This window comes from Parasteatoda tepidariorum, chromosome 8 (genome assembly GCF_043381705.1).
Source record: "Parasteatoda tepidariorum isolate YZ-2023 chromosome 8, CAS_Ptep_4.0, whole genome shotgun sequence".
Lineage (NCBI taxonomy): Eukaryota > Metazoa > Arthropoda > Arachnida > Araneae > Theridiidae > Parasteatoda > Parasteatoda tepidariorum.
Genome location: NC_092211.1, coordinates 70,615,984 through 70,636,756, shown reverse-complemented (window position 1 = coordinate 70,636,756; position 20,773 = coordinate 70,615,984). Strand labels below are relative to the sequence as shown.

Sequence of the window (20,773 nt, the reverse complement as noted above, 5' to 3'; positions counted from 1 at the left end):
CCCCCCCGGGGAAAGTTAAATGTCCTTATCCCCTATATTAGTCCCTGGGCAGGGCTAACACAATAGACCGAAGAAAGAGGTCTAATTTTTTCCCGCCGAAACCAGTCTTAACAACCAGGGACCCGCACCCCTACTTAAAATAATCTTACCTCGTTACCATAGTCACCGCCACACCTCCAGACGAATGTCTGTCAGAGTACCTATCGTAGATAAACAGTATCTTTTCTTGTTTCTAATCTGTTGATTTACATGCTGTTCCCCAGGAGAAAAACGTCGTGTTTTGTACACTCGAAACCTGTCGTATACCAAAATATATCCCGTAACCAAAATATTTTCTAACTTTTTTATTTTCAAGTAAGTTTTTGCTTCAATTTTTTTGTTATTATTCGTTTCACATACTTAACAATTCAATAAATTAGTCTAAACTTAATTAAAAATGCTAGGTATCATAATTAGAGATGAATATTATTCTTTTGTAAAGTTATTCTGATAATTTTTAAGAAAAATATCTCTAACACATGATGGTTAGAAAACACACAAACCTACAGTTTCTTGATTCCCAAAAGGCAAAAGTATCGAAGAATTTTATTACGATTACAAAAACTTTAAGGCATTGTTAAAATAATACTTTTTCACTTAATTTGTTCTCTTTGTTCTTCCAAAGACTTTATGTTAGATAATGTGAAACCCAAGAAAAAATTTACTGTTTGAGTATAACACTGAGAGTTTTTTTAAAAAAAATAAAATACTAGAACTCAGTTTAGAATGTTTTTATGTCAACAGAATGTCCACATTATATGTTACTTTCTTTTTAATAATATTTAGGGGCAAACAAAACTGTCCGGAAAAGTTAAATAACTCAGTATGAAGCCATGTTTACAAAAGGGCTTGCGGGTATCTTCATGAAAAATTCATGCATTCTGTTGTTGTGTATTTGCGAATATGATCTCCGTTATTTTTTTCATGTTTTAAATGTCCTCTAACATTTTATGTGACCTTTTAAGGAAACATTGAACTAGGTTTAAAGGATTAAGTGCCAGTTAGCCTTTTTTTAATAACATGTTTATTTTTTATAAGAGTATATTTTAAGAAAATTATTTGCCCACAACTTACTTTTTATTAATGTTTACTTTTGTTATTAATGTGAAAATAATAATGATTGTCTCAAGACTGATTGTTTTAACTGATAAAATTGCCTAAACCAGTGAGTTTAGTTTTAAATTTATTGTACTTTCGAGTTAAAAAAATGAAAAAGAAAAATTTTACTGAAATGTGTGAGGACTGCGTTGACTGTGGCATATATGATGATCAGCAATAAATGTAGCAAATTACAACTATTATTTTGAATAATTTATTAACCCACTGGCGGTTTAACAAATGTGCAAAACGGGAAGAATGTTTCTCCCTATTACACCATTTCAATAACTAATAATATGAAAAAACAGGTTTTGCTTTGCGGAGAAGACTGTAGGTTAAATACGACTTTTTGCGTGCAGACCTGTCAGTAATTTAAATAATACTTATTATAATTAATTAGTGGGTTAATTTAAATTATAGTGGGTTAGTTTAAAAATAAAGATCTTCGTGCTCCTTTACCACATGTTTTGGGCTCTTATCTCAAACCAGTCACGGTTGACTCACCCTTTCATATTTTCAGTGAATCGATAAAATGAGTGGCAGGCAAACTATAGGTTTCGCGTTCGGCTAACTACACTACCGGAACATGCGCCTCTGCACTCCAATGTTGTTAATTGATTTGATCCAGAAAATTGAGATGGGCATAGTAGGCCTTGGCCCTCATTGAGCTGTCATTCCTCTGAGTTTGTTTCTTAGTAGATAAAACAAGGTGGACACATTTTTACTCATTTCATCGGAACTTCAATTTTTTTATGTGCAGTTATAGAAAATTTGTTGACTCAATCATTTATTCAAGTATTAAAGATAATTTTTGCTTATAAATTTTTTAAAAAAATTACTGCTATTAAAAAAGATGTTCACAGTACTGTAGACTTAGACAATTTTATATGGATAAAAATAATGTTGTTAGAAAGTTATGATCGCAATATTTAAAGATGTGTTAATTGGTTTGACATACAAAAGCTGCTGAGGTTATACTTTTTTTTAATATAGCAAAAGATCAGATAATTCTGTCACCCCCTGATACTCACATAACGCAGAGAGTATGCTAATATTTACTTATATAAATTTTACAATTACAATGGTTGACATTTTAACAAAAAATAATTATACAAGATCAATGATTGCGCTCCAAAACATATTAAACATAAAATAGCTGTTTTAGATAAAAGAAATTTAGAAATGAAAAGTCTAAAAAACTATTTTCTTTCTTTCTTTCATTTTTTTATACTTAAAATATTTAGTTGTTAGAATTTTACCCTAAAACTACAGTAAAATAACCGGTAGCAAACTGTCCATCAAATTAACCGTGCAGTTTACATTTAGGAACATTTATGCAACCTTAAGGGTTTGAAACTGCTTACAAATGGTGTAGTTAAAAACCCTGTATATAAAACTATACTGTTTTGAAGTGTAGTTTCAAACTCATAAAAATGAAATTTAACTGGATATTGGAGTTATGTTCTGCAATGAACCAAGGAATGTGGCTCAATTACTTTATTTAGTGGTTTCATCCATAGTGAGAAAGAAATATAAGTTATTATATAATAGAGTTAAGTAGTTCTGTGGTGCTATTATGCATACTTGAATGAGTGTTTTACATTTTAAAAGACCAGGATCACCCATTGAGGACACTAAAAGCTTCTCATGTGTTGTAGGAATGGTGAAATTTTCAGGTGTCAATGCTGGGATTCGAACTTCAGTCGGTATTGAGATAGACAGATTACCTCCCGGATAAGGTGTGAATACAGCTGCAAGAAACTAAGTGGCTAAGATGCTCACTGCGAACTTATTACTTTAAAATTATTAGGAATTCGTTGAAGGTATCCACTGACTGTAAATAAAATTATGAATTCGTTATCCTTATATGTCTTAGCCTCCAGCTTTCGAAGAACGTGAGCTCGATTCTCATTGGCTCTGGACCAAGTTTGCGCAGAAAAAAATTAGTTGTTTAATTGTATTAGGCAATGGACATTGGAGTTAGGTTGCGGATGAGTTAAGCCTTGTCAAGTGAACCGTGAAATGTGGCTTAATTAGTTTATGTAGTAGTGCCAACACTAGTGAGAGATCAGAAATACTATACATTTTAGTGCAAAACATATTGTTAACATCTATGTGTGAATGAGAGTTTCGTATTCCAATAATGTTAAAGGAATGAATGAAATATTGCTCTGTCAACGCTGGAATTTGAACCCCTGTACTGTCGTCATGAGATTGATATATTATTTTCTCGATTAAAGTATATATATACCCAGTTGCAAGGAACTAAATGGCTTCATAAGATGTATACCACATACTTGTTTCTATCAGATTATTAGGCATTCGCTGTTATGTTAGGCATCCGAAGATGGAATTTTTTTTTCTTTTTTCTTTTAATGGCGGGCACTTGGGGATTGTCCCATTGGCCACAGAAATGCCAGAGCTGCTTACTCTCTTTTCGTTACCCAGTGGGCACCTGTGGCGAAGCCACGGCGGTGGAGCAGCGACTCCCACATCACACAACCACAAACCAGTTTATAGGGCGGGTCACATTCATACAAAGAGGAAAGGACATAAAACGCAGAGAGGGAAAGAAACATCCATGCCCTGAGCAAGATTCGAACCCGCGGCCAATGGCTCCGCAGTCAGACACGCTAACCACTCGGCCACCTGGTCGGCGAAGATGGAAAATAAAAATATGAATTCGCAATCCTTATCTTATGGCTTTGTTTACAGCTCTCGGAGAGCATGTGCTCGATTCTCATTGGCTGGGAACCTATTTGGTGGCATAAAAGTATAGTTGGTTAACCATATTTAGATGAAAATAGTCAATAAATATTTTTTCTCCACAATCAACAGTTTATGAATACCATTTTTTATGGTCATTTGAAAGTTTTGATTGAATATAATAAAATAATAATTAAATAAATTGTTATCTACTTGTTTTTTCCGAGAAATTTCTAACACCGTACTTTGCAAACAAAAAAAATTTATTGTTAGAAGAAAAAAGATAATTCTTTTAAATAGAAATTGAACACGTACAAATTATAGTGCTAATAGTTTTGTATAATATCTTATTATGAATTAACTATCGTCGAATTTCCTTTTTCCAACTGTACTGATGATAAGCAAATTAGTATTCCCAAAGTAGTAGTTTTCAGTAGTAGCAGTAGTTTACCAATGGAAGTAGAGTAAGATTTATGATCAAAGCTTATTTTTAAGCTCTTTAATAAAATCAAAGTTAACGAGACATTATGATCTTTAGAGCATAAACTTTCAGTTTATATTTTTTGTAAACTTTATAATTAACTGCTTGGGTATTTGTAATCCACATCAAGCCTTAAATCTTTGTTACTTTGAAGGTAAATTGAAAAATAACTTATCTTTAATATAAAGCAAGTTAATATTTGACACATTATAAAGAATAAAAATAAGGATTATGAAGAGGTAATAACAGTTTAATATATTTTAAGATAGTATTTCTTAAAAATATATTTCGTGCATCATACTTAATATATGTTATAACTTGCTCACGTAGTTACCCAATTTATATTGTGAACAGATTTTCAAAGTTTGGCTTTAGAAACTCCAATATGTTTTTTTCTTCTTGCAGACGTTCTTAAATTTTTTCCTCATAGATGCTACTATATTTTTTTCTTATATATAATATTTTATTATAATCTGGAAAATGAAAGCAAATCCCGTTGAGACATCTTTAATTTTTTGTACATATTTTAGTTTTTACTTATGATTCATAAGAAGAGTGTCTGGGGCTTTTTATGGCACAGATGAAAAATATACATTCTCTAACTGTTTCCTTTTATTATTTTTTAAACAAGGAATTTTCTTAGCTATACTTTTATATTTATACTTTAATTACATATTTTTATAACTATGCTTTTATTTATACATTTATATAAAGAATATTATTTACATATACGAATTTTATATTTATATATATGCAAAAAATTAAAAATTGTAAACCCTATCCCGTTTTATCCAACCCAAGTATGCTAAAACGGGATATGTAAGAGTTTGGAAATTAATTTTTTTTTCTATTTCACAGTCATTAAAATTAGTTTAAAATATGTTTTTTGTGNATATATATAGTTTTTATTTCTGATAAGGGAGTCTTTTCTGGAGATTATATAAAGCAGTAAAAAATGTTTCCACTACTATTTGCTTATCTCAAAGGCAATAAAGAGCCGTGGGACTTATGGATTTAAAATTTCTTATATAGACAGCAACAAAAATTATTAAAAACATTTGGAAATGAACTTAATTTTATTATTATTTTTTGTTCTTTCTTGAAATTTCCCAATGCCCTAAGAACATGACAGAACAAATATAAGATTGTAATTTTTGATTTTCATTTTAAGACGAATTTATTTTTCCTACGAAATCAAGTGTAGACGGTAAAAAAGAAGAAAAAAAAATCGTTTCGCCTAAAACATTTCCCCGAATTCCCTGTTGAAAAAAAATGCAGTTTTTTCCCCTGTTTGCTTAGAAATGGGCGTTTTATTTTTGATTTAGTTTATGTCTTGCCTTTTAATTGCCCTAAAAGGTATTATTAATGTACAAGATTTTTTTCCAACTTTAAAAAGATGGCTTCATTATTGAGAAACACTCTTGTGTAAAATATTGAACTCCATGAATAATTCAATGTTCATAGGCTTTTACATATCAGTTCAATTTAAAAAAAATTAAATGTACTTTTTTAAGTGTGTTACTAGAACGAGAGGAGAAAACGAAGTGAAATTAATTTCGACTGAGCAAATATCAAACAGCGTTTATTATATTTTTTCTAAAACTTGTGGTGTCCCATTAGCAGGTACAGTTAAAAGCTTTAATTCATTTTTTATTCAAGTAAAAAAATAACTGATTCGAAACTATTTGAAGTGAAAAGTCAAGCTTACATGTGAAGTTTCAGTAGCAGAAAAGTTATACGTTAGAGTGGTATGCGATATTTATTCAGAAATTAAATATTTTAATTATTCATAACTATTGAAATACCTTTAATACTTTTAAACTTTGGATTAATTTTTTTAACTATAGGAATATTTTTCAAAAAATATCTTAATTAAACTTTTTAAATTTATTCTCATTAAGCCTTTCTTTTTACTATTGTGGCAATTTCATGATCAGAAGAATAAGTAAATTTAAAATTGCAGTAAAGCAACCTAATCCCATTAGCCGTAAAATTTATGGTTAGAAACATTCCTTAACCTTTATCGTTTTGAAATAGCTTTCAAGTGGTATTGTTAAAAGGAACAGTGAATACAAAACTATACAGTTTTGAACCATGGTTTCAAAACTACAAAAATGAAGTTTACCTTTACACTTAAACTTGGTTGTGTTTGGGTTATGTTTTGTCGAGTAAACTATGTTGCTTAATTAGCTTATCTAGTGGTGCCATCTATCTGGAGAGATATGAAATATCAATTATTATATAATATTGGAGTTTAGCAGTTCTGTGCTGCTATCAGCTATACGTGAATGAGAATTTTGTATTCCAATAGTCAAGGGTTCCAATAGCCAATAGTCTACTGCAAAGAGCAGGGCACTGAAATTTCTCCATGTATTAATCCTTTCGCGCCGACTGTCACAAATACGTGTCAGCATAAAATCGTATCAACCAGGGTAAAAAGATAAAACTGGTAATCAAAGTATTTCTTTAGCAGTTTATTTGTGGGCGGAGTTATAATTGTTTGATTAATTTAATTCACCATTACTTTGTTCAAAATAAAACTATTTAGTTATACTTTGAATTAGCATTGATTATATATATGATTAAACTAACAATAATTAAAGAAAAAGCAAAGTAAGTCTGTCACATTAGAAACGATTACATTTTAGTTACCGTTTTTTATTTAATTACATCCTGATTCTGATTTTGTACGAATTCTTTTCTGAATCACCCGTAACCAAGGGGTTAAAGGAACGAAAAAACTATTTTTATTTTAACCAAATCAATCTGCCTTCTTAATTTAATTTTATTAAACCTTTTTTTGTCATTGTGACAATTTCATGAATGGAAGTTTAGAATTAAAATTTTTAATATGATGAAACGCTTAATAAAACCAAAATATATATTATTTAAACCATGCATTTGGTGATTTTTTCCTTTATATTAAAAACGGTTTTCCGAAAATTTTTATTTTCAAAATTATAGTTCTTATCAGTACTATCAGTATCAGTTCTAGTATCAGTTCTTATTTTGTAAAAATACAAAACTGAAAAGTAATTTTGACCGACTGAATGATTTATATGCCACACTTCATGAAGAAACATGATAAAATTGCAAGTTTTTTTCACATTTCAAGCATCATGGCAATAAAATCATATTTCATTGTTAATTTTTCAGAAAATAATTATTATTACCATATTTATTTATTATTATTACCATTATTAATTATTATTTTTACCATATTCTTACCATATTTGACCATACCCGTTTTATCAGTGTCGGGTAAATTCTCCTTATCGAAGTGAATTTATCAAATCGATAAAGAGTAACAAATTCTCCTTAACAAATTCTCTCGTAAGAATTATAAAATCGGTATAAATATGAAAATCGGCATGAATTAAAAAAAATATGTGTCTAAGGAAATTTTTGTGAGAGTTTATGAAAACAACATTAGTAAAAGAAAAGCATTAATTGCAAACATGTTATAGACAAACAAAAATGTTTGCCAGAAAATTATCCAAAAATATTAAATTTGATATTGAAAAATGATATTTTATGAGACCAAAAATTAGAAGCATTTTTTTAATTTTTAAAAATTAAGTTATGTAAGATTTTTTTTCACCCAGCAAACATTTGCATGCTCAATTATGGTATATAGGACTCTGTCAACTAGAAGGACATATAGAACAATACTGAGAATGACGAAAATAAATCCAAGGTAGCAGCGGGGCTCCAACCTGCTGCCTCCAAGCTTCAGACAGTGTTTGGAGCGTGATACTGCTCGTCCAGGGAGGCCTCTCGAAGTTTTTTACTTTCTTTTTGTCTAGTACTACATTATAAAATTTTATAAAAATTTTCAAAATTGTGTTTTTCCTCCCTCTCTTAACTAATGAAATATTTAAGGGATTTTAAACAAATAATACACTATCTACCAATAAATATTAAAACACCCATGAAAATGAGCATATATTGTGGTTCTGATCTACGTAACGCCTACTGTACTTAAATATTGTTTAAAAAACAGCATTAGCATTAGTCAAGGTCACGAAATTCCGAGCTGTCTGACTGCAAGAAAGGAGTAATTGTTGAATATCATAGAAATATATGATACCTTAGGCACATATCTAGTGAGTTAAGCACTCCAAAATTGACAGTGGCCTTTAGTGATTAAAAAGCATATGATGAGTGATGATTGCAGAATGTGCTTCGACCCGGAAGATCAACGAGACCAACAGATAGAGACCGACGATTGTTGTCCAAAGAAAAACGGAAACAAATCCGCACAAAACCGATATCCCACATACACCAGGAGTTTCTGCAAGCATCCGGGACTATAGTTTCATTAAATACCATCATTAAGGAATCTTGATTGGTTTTTTATGGTCGTGCTGCTGTCCGTGAGCATTTGGTTAGAAAATTTGTTGATGCAAGGCCCCATCGAAATAGAATCACAGGTGAGTGGAAATGCGGTTTTCTGGAGTGATGAATCAAGGTTTAATCTCAAAATGTTGAACGACAGAGCCTGAATTTGGAGCATACTTGGAGAACTTATTTTGGTAGAATGCTTTGTGTCTACAGTAAAGTTTGGCGGATATGGAATTATGGAGAGAGAATTTTTCTTGTGGTATGGACAGGGACGCTTGATCCCAATTCATGGTAAGCTGAATGGCGACTCCATCTCTGCCATTCTAGACAACAACGTGCTTCCTACTTTGTATCAATTTTACGGGTCAGATCATTGATTTTTCCAGGATGACCATGCCACTTAACGCGTTGGGAGATCCAACAATATTTCGAATGATGACGATGAGGTGAACCGAATAGATCTGAATCTTACACGAATACTTTTGAAGCACTAACACTGTTTCAACGCTGTTTTCAGGCCTCTCTGTACTCATGAAAATGGGCTGGTCATGAATGATAACTATGTGATCCATATTGCTATACCATTGACTGGACGTTTTCTTGCGGGGCTTTATTAGAAAGCAAGTAAAGTTTGATGAAGGTGAAATTATGGTGTGAGGATGTTTCTTTTGGTATGTACTGTTATACCCTTGATCCCAATTCATGGTGAGCTCATCACCGACTCCTGAACTAGACAACAATGTGCTTTCTACGCAGTTGAAGTCATACGGGTTAAATCATTGTTACTTCCAGGATGGCAACACCAGTTGTCATATTGCGAGGTCCATCATGGATAGAAAGGATAACAATGAGGTGAACCGAATGAACTGGTTTTCATAGCATCCACACCCGAATTCTGTAGAAAACCTCTGAGACGAGTTGGATCGCCTAATTAAGGAGTGCAGAAACAGTTCAAAATCGGTGAAAGAGCTTACGTGTCTTCTCCAAGCAGAGTGGAAGAAAAGACCACTGTCCATCAACAAAACACTTGTGGAAACCATGGCATGGAATGTTAAAGGCTGTGATTGCCTCAGGTGGAGGCTCTATCAACTATTGAATATGAATAAATTGTATTCATATTTTTTATCACAGGTATCCAATTACTTATTGGTAGTATATATTTGAATTTTGGGATTGCTAGTTTTCCTAATTTATAGGTCACATTAGTCTTTTTAGTTCTGTTGTTAATGTTCTGAGCGGAATAAAAGTTAAATCATTAGCTGTTTTTCGTGAAGTGTTAAACCTTGAACATCATTCATGTTTTTTACTATTTAAAGTATGGAAATGTTAATTTAATTAATTAATTCCATTAATATTTAGACTATCAATCATCTTTGCATAGTATTATTATTACTTATTCTTTTATTGCTTTTATTCCCTTTATTATTGTGTATAATTTCTCGATTATCACATTCGCTATATTTATATTTGTCAGTAAATTATTACTATTTATTAATTTATAAATACTGGTATACATTATTGAATTATTTTTTGAATTTGGTCTATTATTACAATTATGAAACAAAATTTTACTATTCACTTTATTAATATGATTCTTCGCTCTATTATTATCATGATTCACTCTATTATTAATATTACCCATGCAATAACTATTATTCATCGAATTATTATTATTATTCAAAAAATTATTAATATTATTAGCTCTGTAATTAATATCCCCTGTATTATTACAACAATTTATTAAAATCACTATAGTTAAATTATTACTTTTGATCCTTATATTAGAACTATTATTAACTTCATTAATGTTAATATTCATTACAGTATGGCTATTATTCACAATATAATTACTTTGATCTTACAAAACCATAAGTTTGTTTTATGTTTTTTCTTATATGTAGTTTCATTGAAAATTCACAGGAATTACTAATGGAAATTATTAATGGAATAAAGCGAATAACTAATGGAATTCATTGAAATTACTAATGGAATAAATTGTGATGTTAATAATAAAAGAGTTTTATGAAGCTTAACTATGTAAATTCTCGGTATAAAAGATAGTTATAATGTTATAATTCAATTATAATTATTCTATGTTAAGAAAACTTTTCCTAAAAACTAATTTTTTCCCTCGGAATATGTGAGGAAATTCAATCAAACACAATTTAAAATAGATTACCTTTTTCTTCCATTAAAAGTAACCAACACAAACCTTTATTCAACATAAAATAAAAACGTGATGTGTTGAAAAATAAAACAAAAAAGAATATTCTTTAGAAAATCCGGGATTATTGTATAACATAAAAATATCGTTCAAGAAAATTGGGTTTTCCTGAAACTATAATTAACTTTTTGGTTGAGTAACTTCTGTTATAAGAAGCTATTCTTTTATCGGCTTAAGATATTGTATGATTTCGCACTTCGTTTCTTTCTTCTTTCACACTTCTTTTCACATATTGGATTTTGATAGGAGAGAAAAAAAATTTTTAACACTGTGTTTTATTAAAAAAAAAATAACTCAACTGAGACATAGCTCAAAGTTTTTCTTACTGCTATCTTAAAGTTTCTTCACCTATTTGATTTTTTGAGATTAAAACTGGGATAAAAATTTTTTTAAAATTAAAATTGTTTTCGTAAAGAAAAGGAAGTATAATAGTTTAAAAAATGTGTAGTTGGATTAAAGGTGCATATAATAAATATGATTTGAAACACAATAAAATGTTTACAAAATGGTATTTTAGTTTTTATTTACTCTAATTGGCTGTTATTTTAAGCACTGTTAAGCTTTAAGAGATTTAGAGTTATTTTGTGAGCTTAATTGGATGCCTGCAAGTGACGTCATTATAAGTAAATTATGTCATTTGTCGATTTAGAAGAAAATCATGTTCGANGTTAAATAGACCCCTGGGGGTCTATATAGACCACTTTGGCGACCACTGATTTAGAAGAAAATCATGTTCGACACACACGCGTGACGTCGCCTACAGGTATCCAATTAAATCTAGTTTAAGTCACATGGTTAGGCATAATCACTTCACTTCTCATCGAGTTACGAGAGCTTAATTTTAAAAATGGTTAAGAGAGAATAACAATGAAATTTGATGACGTCATAAGTATTTATTGTCAGTTTAGATGAGTGTATGTAGCTGAAGACTCAAATATTTTATTTTTTGTAGGTTTCATTCTTTATTTCTATTATTTGTTGACTTAGTTTTAAAAATGGTTCAAGTACGAAGAAAAATGAAATTTAAGAATATCACAAGAAAAAAAAAGTAAGTTTTAACGAGTATGTAAAATTTGAGATTCATTTTTTTAGGTTTTGTCTTAGTAGACTACATTTTCTCAGAAGACATTTGAACTTTTAGATCCAGCATTGGAACAATGGGGTTTACGTGGATGACTTTTTTTTTATGGAATTAAGTCGAGTTATGTAGAGAGGAGTGTTATATGGAAACATTTCATGGTTAGCCCAATGTGTAGAAAATTTTAACCCATCATTCATCTATCACTGAGGATATTTTATCTCAACACTATGGTAGGTGGAAACCGAGAGTAGAATCCGGAACTACCAACCATGGCTGGGATTTGAACCTTTATTACTTCTTTGGGAGGTGAGTGTTTTATGCCTCAGTCATCCCGACTCTCTTTTCACATATTGTATTTTAGCCAAAAAATAAGAAATGATAAGGCTGCATTTAGTTAAAAATCTGCCATGACCTTTCTGAGATTAAAGGGTATTCGCCTTTCGCTAAGAAACAACCTGTAGATTTATCCAACTTATACAACTAATGAACTTTTTTGAACTCCACTTTGTTCTGACTGATGCCTATTGGGCGTTACAAAATTAATGGCTAAAACAGCAATCCGTAATAGAACCAGCCTAAACAAACTACTTAACCGGCTCCTTGCGCCCAGTTTTCTGGTCGGATTGGAGAACTGGTGTGAATGTCGGATTGGAAAACTAGGTGTAAGAAGCCGGTAGGTGTCTGCTTTGAGTAATGAAAATATGAATGAATAATGAATGCCAATAATAAAGAAAAAACATTGGATATGGATTTATTACTGAAAGCTGTACAAGTTTTCAAATGAGAGACCATCAGCAACAATGAAAGTTTCAATACAGTGATTGAGTTAAACAGGCGGCATTCCCCTCAAGTCTGGTTGCAATGATTCGATCCCCTTCAATGCGGGTTACAATGACGGTAATTTAATGGGAGTTACAGTCACATGGTTTTGTTTAGGTGAATCTAGCCAACTTGTCCATTAGAAAAGAGAATGTTCATGTAGCTTCACCAAGCTGACGTCCTCTCGTTGCTATTTTCAGTTCTGCATTGTTTAAAATATAATTTTAAACATAATGATTCACTGTTTTTGTTTTGGTAAGTTCTATAGCCCTTTATAGTTATGTTGATCAATTTTGCTACTTTTGGGAAACAACTTGTCAGATTTTGGTTTGATTTTTTTAAATATATGCATTATAAAACACATAATAAATTCAGAATCAGTCTGAACCGAAAATCAGAAATAGTAAAAGTAGGAGTTTTACACTAATTTTCAGCGAAAAAGTAAATGAACATTACCAAAAGTTGCATAATAAGATTTATTGATTTGAGAAAAATTTGGAGTAAATGGTAAAACTAATGGTAATATTTATTTATAAGACATCAATTAAGTTGAAAAATGTACCAATCATCGTATCAATATATATATATATATAAAATTGTTTTCGCAAAACACAGTTTACATAAATAACATAAAACAACAAACTAGCAGAAAGGAAGAAAAATGCCTACATTATCTAAATAACTCGAAGCCTATGAAAATTTAGAGAAAGAAAGCTATTCTTGAGATTTTTTGGAGGATGCACTCGNCCATTGATATATATATATGTTTGTGTGTATATCATGTAATATTCTTCCTAATTCCAACAAATTAATATGAGACAACGATAATCATTTTTAAGTTTCAAGTTCTTCGAAACTTTTATAATTTCTTAAAAATGTTTCCACGCAATTAACACAATATTTATAAGGGTTAGGAATCATTTCCTAACCATTTGATCTCAGATGACAAAATAATTCATTTTTACTAGACTTCTAGAAATTTTGAATTTTAATTGCATGCCTCATTAAAATATGCTAGATTTAATGAAAGTAAAATAAAAATATTCAGTTTGTGAGCGAGTATTAATTTCTTTTGGTTTGTTTTCATGAAAGATATCTGTTTTTATTAAGGACAACTAACAAGAATTCCATTTACTCCTCATAAATTGCTTTTATCATTATTTGCGGTGCAAGAAGTTTTCCAGAAACAAAATATTTCCCAAATGAATACAGTATCTTTTAAACATCAGAACACTGTTTAGTTGCTTGTCAAAACATTTCGTTATTTTTGTTTATATGCCATATAAATACTCGTTGGTTTTTCACTTATTTCGTAAGCTACTACTGTTTATTGTTTAATAAATAACAAACAATATATAATGTTAGAAAGAGGTGAGTTTGATAGTATGTATAGATATTTTTTTGAGAAATAACGTTTCGTACTGTTCTTTAACAGTTGTTATCTTAAATAAGCCCTTTGAGGCTGATACTTTTGAAAATCTATACCATCTTTAACGAATTGTTTCAGTAAGATTTTTTTCTCGTTCGTTACTGCATTTACAAGAAAGCAACAGAGGAAGACTTTGGATTATTTGGTGCTTCTCTTGTAGGATCTGGAATTAAGATTGAATTTTACTTACCAAGAATTTTTTTTCGTAAAACATTATCGGATACAAAATTTATTTTCTGCTTTATTGCTAAGATTCAAAGTTTTACCTAATAATGGGTGCCAATTCAGTTGCAACTATTTTACTAACTAATGCAAAATTTATTTTTTGTTTTACTGTTAAAAATAGATTCATATTTTTGACACCCAATACCTAATAATGGGTGCCAACTCAGTTTCAACTATTATATTAACTAATACAATCTTTACTTATTGTTTGCATTACTGTTAAAAATGGATTCAAAGTTTTATGTAATCATGGTTGCCAATTCAGTTTCAACTATTATAATACCCTATACAAAATTTATTTTCTGTTTTATTGTTAAAAAAGGATTCAAAGTTTTATGTAATAACGGGTGCCAATTCAGTTTTAACTATTTTAATAATCAATACAAAATTTATTTTCCATTTTACTGTTAAAAATATATTCATAGTTTTATCTATTATAAGCTTTATTAAAAAGGAAGATAAATAATTGTTTAATTCCAACAAATTTTAAAAATAAAGTGATTAAATATTTCTATTAAAGCATTTGAGCAATTTTCATGATTGCTTCTCTTTTTCATATTAATGCATAATCACATAAGCATTACTATATTTAATAACAAATATGTGTTTAGTGCGCAAAATATTAATAATGAAAAAAAAGGAATATTTTAATCTCAATCGCAGAATATCTCCCAACAGTTAAATTAAGTTTGAACCATAAATATGGTGAAATTTCTGCAAGCTTGGACATATTTGTAATTGAATGTTAGTCAAAAATAAATCAGTATGGGGCCACTTGCTGGAGATTTTATGAAATGTTTATTCACTATTTTTTTCAATGTGGAAAAAATACAGTTTCAAAACTATCAGAATAGGGCAAAATATATCGTGTTTCTGGCTCTATGTACACATCGAAATAATTAGCAATTTTTACCGAAGTGCTTTAGTAATGATTTTTGTAATAATAACAGTAAAATATGGTTTTATAATGTGTGATAAAATTTGATAAATGTGGTAAAGTTTGTTAATTTTATCATACTTTAGAGCATGATATAAAACCATTTACTCGGTTAAATTTTGTTTCCAGTTTTGTAATTTTTACTAAATATGTTGTAATAAGAACACTAATTTTGAAAACGAGAATATTCGGTAATGCGTTACTACAATAAACGGAAAATTTACCAAACGAATAGTTTAAATACCGTATACTTTGATTTTATTAACCAGAATTATGTTTTTTTAATCATAAATGTCATTATTATGCAGTTTGGTTATTTCACCAGAACATTTTTGTTAGTTGATTTGAATCTTCATTTTCCTCTAAAATTTTCTACAAATAAGAAATAGTTTTTTTCTTAAAGTATAAATTATTATTTGATACTTAGTTTGATCGTTTTGTTGGTTTGGTTTTAATAATTTTTAAATGCGCTTTATTTTTTCACTTGCTTTTGCAGTTATTACGTTTTTTTTAGAAACATTTAGAAATATTAAATATTCGAAGCAATTTTTTTATTCAAGCATATTTTAAAGTACAATTATGTTATTTTTATATGAAACATTACTTAGTAAGATCCAGGTTTTTTTGACAGTCTTTAACAGCTTTGGGATTCAGTAGCGAATGTGATTGCTAATTCAAGAAAGTAGATAAATATGTTTGTTTTTAGAATACAGAAGTAAAAATGAAAAAGATTAGTACCAATTAAAATAAATTAAAAAAATACGTTTAATCTTGGTAATTGAATTTTGATTTAAAAATTAACCGTTTAGAATGTGAGCGTAAACTTCTACATGGCACACCTTTTTAAAGCAAGAAAAGAGGTATTCTTCTCTAATTTTTTCGCTCTGCTCAGTAAATTAGCTGGATTTATATGGAAAGTGCCCAATTTAATGATTTCATAAATATATTTATTGTGTGCAATAACTTCGATTGCTCCTTATGTTACAGAAAGAAGTGGATAATGTAAAATTCATTAAAAACTAATTTCATGCATGCTTGCAATTTAACCCTGAAGTATTTCCCATGGTACTTTCCCAGTATCTCATATCTCATTATTAATAAAAATAATATTTTGAGTGCCTTATTGAAGAGACGTAAAAAATAAATAAATGAATAATAATTAGTTGCTAAATGAGGCATTAAATATTTTCAGAAATTTGTTATAGAGTATTCTTTTTTTTTTGTGGGTAATTATCAAGAGAGTTTTGTTTTTGTTTTAATTTTTTTTGCTTTTGTCAGTTGCCAACAAAAATAGAAAATAAAATAAAACAAAACAAGAAAAATCATACGAGCCATGGAAAATTACCGTGACCTTTTCTTGGTCATCGTCCTTTCGGAATTCTCATTGATTGTCACAGATTCTCATTGTCCGTTTAATTAGTTTTTCTAAATAATCGTGTACCAATAATATTCCTATTTTTAAAGTCCTGACTTAAACGGTCATGCTTGGAACGCCACGTAATTTTTATCTTTGTTAGACGACGTAGATAGCGTCTGAGCCGATACCCCCTCTGTAAACTTCCACATCCCAATCAACGAAAAGACTTTCAACCACGACAGGTTTAATATACACCTCGCTGCGTATACACTCCAGTAGGTTTGTCGGCCACCCGGATCGAACTCACTAACAGCAGCTCTTCAACCAGCAGAGAAAGCGACGCCTTAACCAACTGCGTCAACAGAGCGCTTTAACCCATCATAATCATATGCATCATAAAGAAAATTAACCCTATTTTTATCTAAGATTTTAATCGCGTTTTGAAATAATTCGTTTACAATGTTAATCCTATCTAACTTGTGAACCATAGATTAAGTTAGTGACACACATTTCATTTCAGATCTTAATGGTGTTTTGAAATAGTTTTTTTTTTCTTCACATTTTTAATTGTGTTTTGAAATAATTTTTTTCACATTAATGTTCCCCGTGTCTTGACATTTTCCTTGACATTTTCCTTTCCAGTGACACTCATTCATTCCAGATCTTAATAGTGTTTTGAAATAGTTTTTTTCACAATGTTAATACAGTGCTCTCCCGATTATCCGGGTTAATCACCGGGACAGGTCACACGGACAATCGAAAAACACGGATAATCCGAAAACTCCTTTTATTAGAGAAAAATTCAATATCAGTACAAAAAATATAAAAATTACTGACATTTGCATGCATAACATCAAACTAGGAATTTTCCTTATTAAAAAATGTGTAATGCGTCTTCGACATATATCGATACACATATTTTACGAACCGCAGTAATGTCACCGTAATCAAATCCTCCCATATATTCTAATAAAGTTTCCACAGAGCAGCAGAATGAGAAATTATATTTCATTCATTTATTACATCTTTTGCATCAGTTACTATCATCACTACTTGATTTAACAACATAATGATGTCTTCATCAGTCAAATACTGGAAGCCAGGCTCACATGCATCACTTTGAAACCAATCTTCTAAAATTCCGAAACCTTAGATTTCTTTTGCTTGTTCGAGAATACTGTTATCATATTTTTCTTGAATATCTGAAGATGATGAAGCGGTATGATCTTTCTTCAAGATCGTGATAACGTAGACGACTTTACCTTTGACTATGCTACTGATATTCCATATACTGCAATCTAATAACGAATATTACTTCCAAAAATTTGGTAGTGTTACAACTTCATGAATCAAATTTTCTTAATCTTGAAAATGTTTCTCTTTATATTTTTTGTGTGACTCCGGAGTGAGCACAGATAATCCACAAACCGGATAATCTGCTCACGGATAATCGAGAGTGTACTGTAATATTTATCACGAGCAATATAGGGAAAATTAGTGACATATGTTGTATGCCAGATCTTTATCATAAAATAGTTTATCTTTATTTATAAAACATTTTTTCACAATGTTATTTATATTTATCATGTAAACCTTCGAGAAAATTAGCAGCACTCATTCTCTGATCTTAATTGTACATTCAATTACTTTCTCCATAATATTAATCATCTTTGATTACATCTTAAAAATTGCTAAGCTGGAATTTTCGTATGGTATTTTTCAAAAAGCAGCAACTGAAAAGTTTTTTTTTTAAAATTTAAATCATGTTATGGATTATTTTCAAAACATTTCATACAAGTTATATGTTTTCGTTGGCAAGTTTAAGATTATTCCAATTCATGTTGTCCCACAGTAGACTTATCGTAAAGACATGGTTCCCAGTAGAACAACGAAGTCAAGCACAACAGGTTGTGGTTAGTAAGTGGGTGGGTGACCACTTTGATCAGCTTGCATAGGAACCGATGGTGAGCGGTATCGGTCCTCGTCAAACTGTTTTACCTCAAAGTTCTGGATTTCGTGTGAAGGTCGTCGGACAGCCAAGGCAGGGGAGCCAACCTTCTACAGAGGATGAAAATTGCAATGTCATGTCCTTGGATCATCCGCAGGTAAGTTTCCCAGACTGTCGCCAATAGCCCATTGTGCAGTTTTAGTGTGACATAAATAAAGTACTATTACTATTACTACTGAAGAATCAAAATAAAATTACTATATGATTCTTCCGAACTCATCAATCTCTAATTTTTCTGATGTGTTGTGATCTAGATTCAATTTTGAGCTATTTAGACAAAATGAATCAAAGCCTTAGCTGCAAATTTGAATGACAATGCAACACTGATTCAATTTTAAAATAAATGTTTGATTTGAACCTTCAGAGGCCTTTGCTTACAGCCACACAATTCAAAACATTCTGATTTTTGTTTTAATTTTTTTAAAAGGCTTTTGTGATTACAATCGGTTTTTAAGAATGGTTCGAAAAATTAAAATAACCCAGCTACAATTGTTTTCTTTAAACCTAAACAAATTGTTATTTTTTCTTTGCAGAATTATTTATGGAAAAACCAATGGCGGTTTCTGTTTATAAAGTTTTTTATTTCTATTTATTTTACTTTATTTCATTAATGGCGTAAGACTGGAAAATAATTTTGCACAATGGTTAGAACAAAATTGTAGGTGTTTTAATTATTCACAAAATTTTTATGCAGCAGATATTTTAATGTATTAAATTGTAGAGAAATTTTGTTTTCTACACATATTATATAATTTTAGCTCTTTGTGGATTTTCGACATTTTGTATTGTATCCCGAAATTTAAAAATAAAAATTACATAAAATCTCCAGTTGATTTCAACAACAATTGGGCTCACTTAATCTCGCATAATCATATTTTTATCTAATTTTTTAGTACAATGTAGTAATATCTTTAGAAACAGTCCTAATTTTTCGTTCATTTATTTTTTGAACTATTTTCACGTTCGTTTGGATAATTAACATTTCGGAAGGAAAACATAATTAATAAATGATGAGACATGTAGAGAGTTTTTTTTTTAAATGAGGAATAATGTCGCGATGCTATTAGTTAATTTGTATTAGGAGCAATTACTGCTCTAGAAACAAACATTTTAATGGTATTAACCTTTCGCCTTCATTAAATTTTCAAAATATGAAGTCATTTGGCAGAATAAGAATTGTTTTAAAACTGAGAGTATACTTCTGTTAAGCTGTGCTCGTGAGAAAATTACGGAACATCACGAATTAAATCAAGTAAGCGTTGTCTTTTTATTTTAAAACTTAATGTTTTATTTTGTAATATCCAAAAAAAAAAAATCAAAATCAAAAATAATATTTTAAAAAACCACGTTTTTGCAGTGGAGAATAATAACTGAAAAATAAAAATTTGAAAAACAAAAAACTTGAAGCTCATGAAATACATGACAGTAATGTTATATTAGTGTGTGCATGTGTGCACATGAGAATATGTCTATGTATATCTGTAATTGTAATTGTATCTGAATGTGGATGTGGATGTGGAATATGTGTGTGTATATGCATGTGTATGTGGATGTGCATGTAGCTGTGCATGTGTATGAGTAAGAAAATGTGTATGTGTACTGTTATGTATTTCATGCGCCCCACGTTCCTCGTTTTTCAAATTTTTATTTTTTAATTATTATTCTCCACTACAAAAACGTGGTTTTTAAAAATGTTATTTTTTATTTAGATTTTTTTTGTACTCACTTCCAAAATCTCAATTTTTTCACTCACTGTACACGAAACTTTTCAACTGACATGTGACACTAATTTGAAATAATCAAATCGACAACAAAAGACAATCGCGAAAATACTAATTTTTCTTTAATTTTAATTTTGTTTTAGTTTGTATGTCTTCTTTCTCTTCACTTTCATGCATTGTCATCCAATTCTGAACTATGAGCCAAATTTGAAGTCTGTAGCTAGTCGGGAAGTTAGTTTAAAATCGATTACAAAATTCCACCCGGACAGACATACACGAAGGCAAGTTTATATAAACGTGGTAA

General features: G+C 30.0%; 1 protein-coding gene across 2 annotated transcripts in view; it reads left to right on the top strand.

Moving 5' to 3' along the window:
• The first annotated feature begins 169 nt into the window (after window positions 1-169).
• LOC122269664 (degenerin mec-10-like) overlaps window positions 170-20,773 on the top strand; it is a 44,862-nt gene continuing 24,258 nt past the window's right edge. The window contains exon 1 of one of the 2 annotated variants that reach the window (XM_043043810.2): window positions 170-354. The gene's annotated coding sequence lies outside the window, so the exon portion shown is untranslated. Of the gene's footprint in view, window positions 355-19,911; window positions 20,001-20,773 lie in introns of those variants that run through there. The other variant, XM_071184589.1, reaches the window with a different exon arrangement.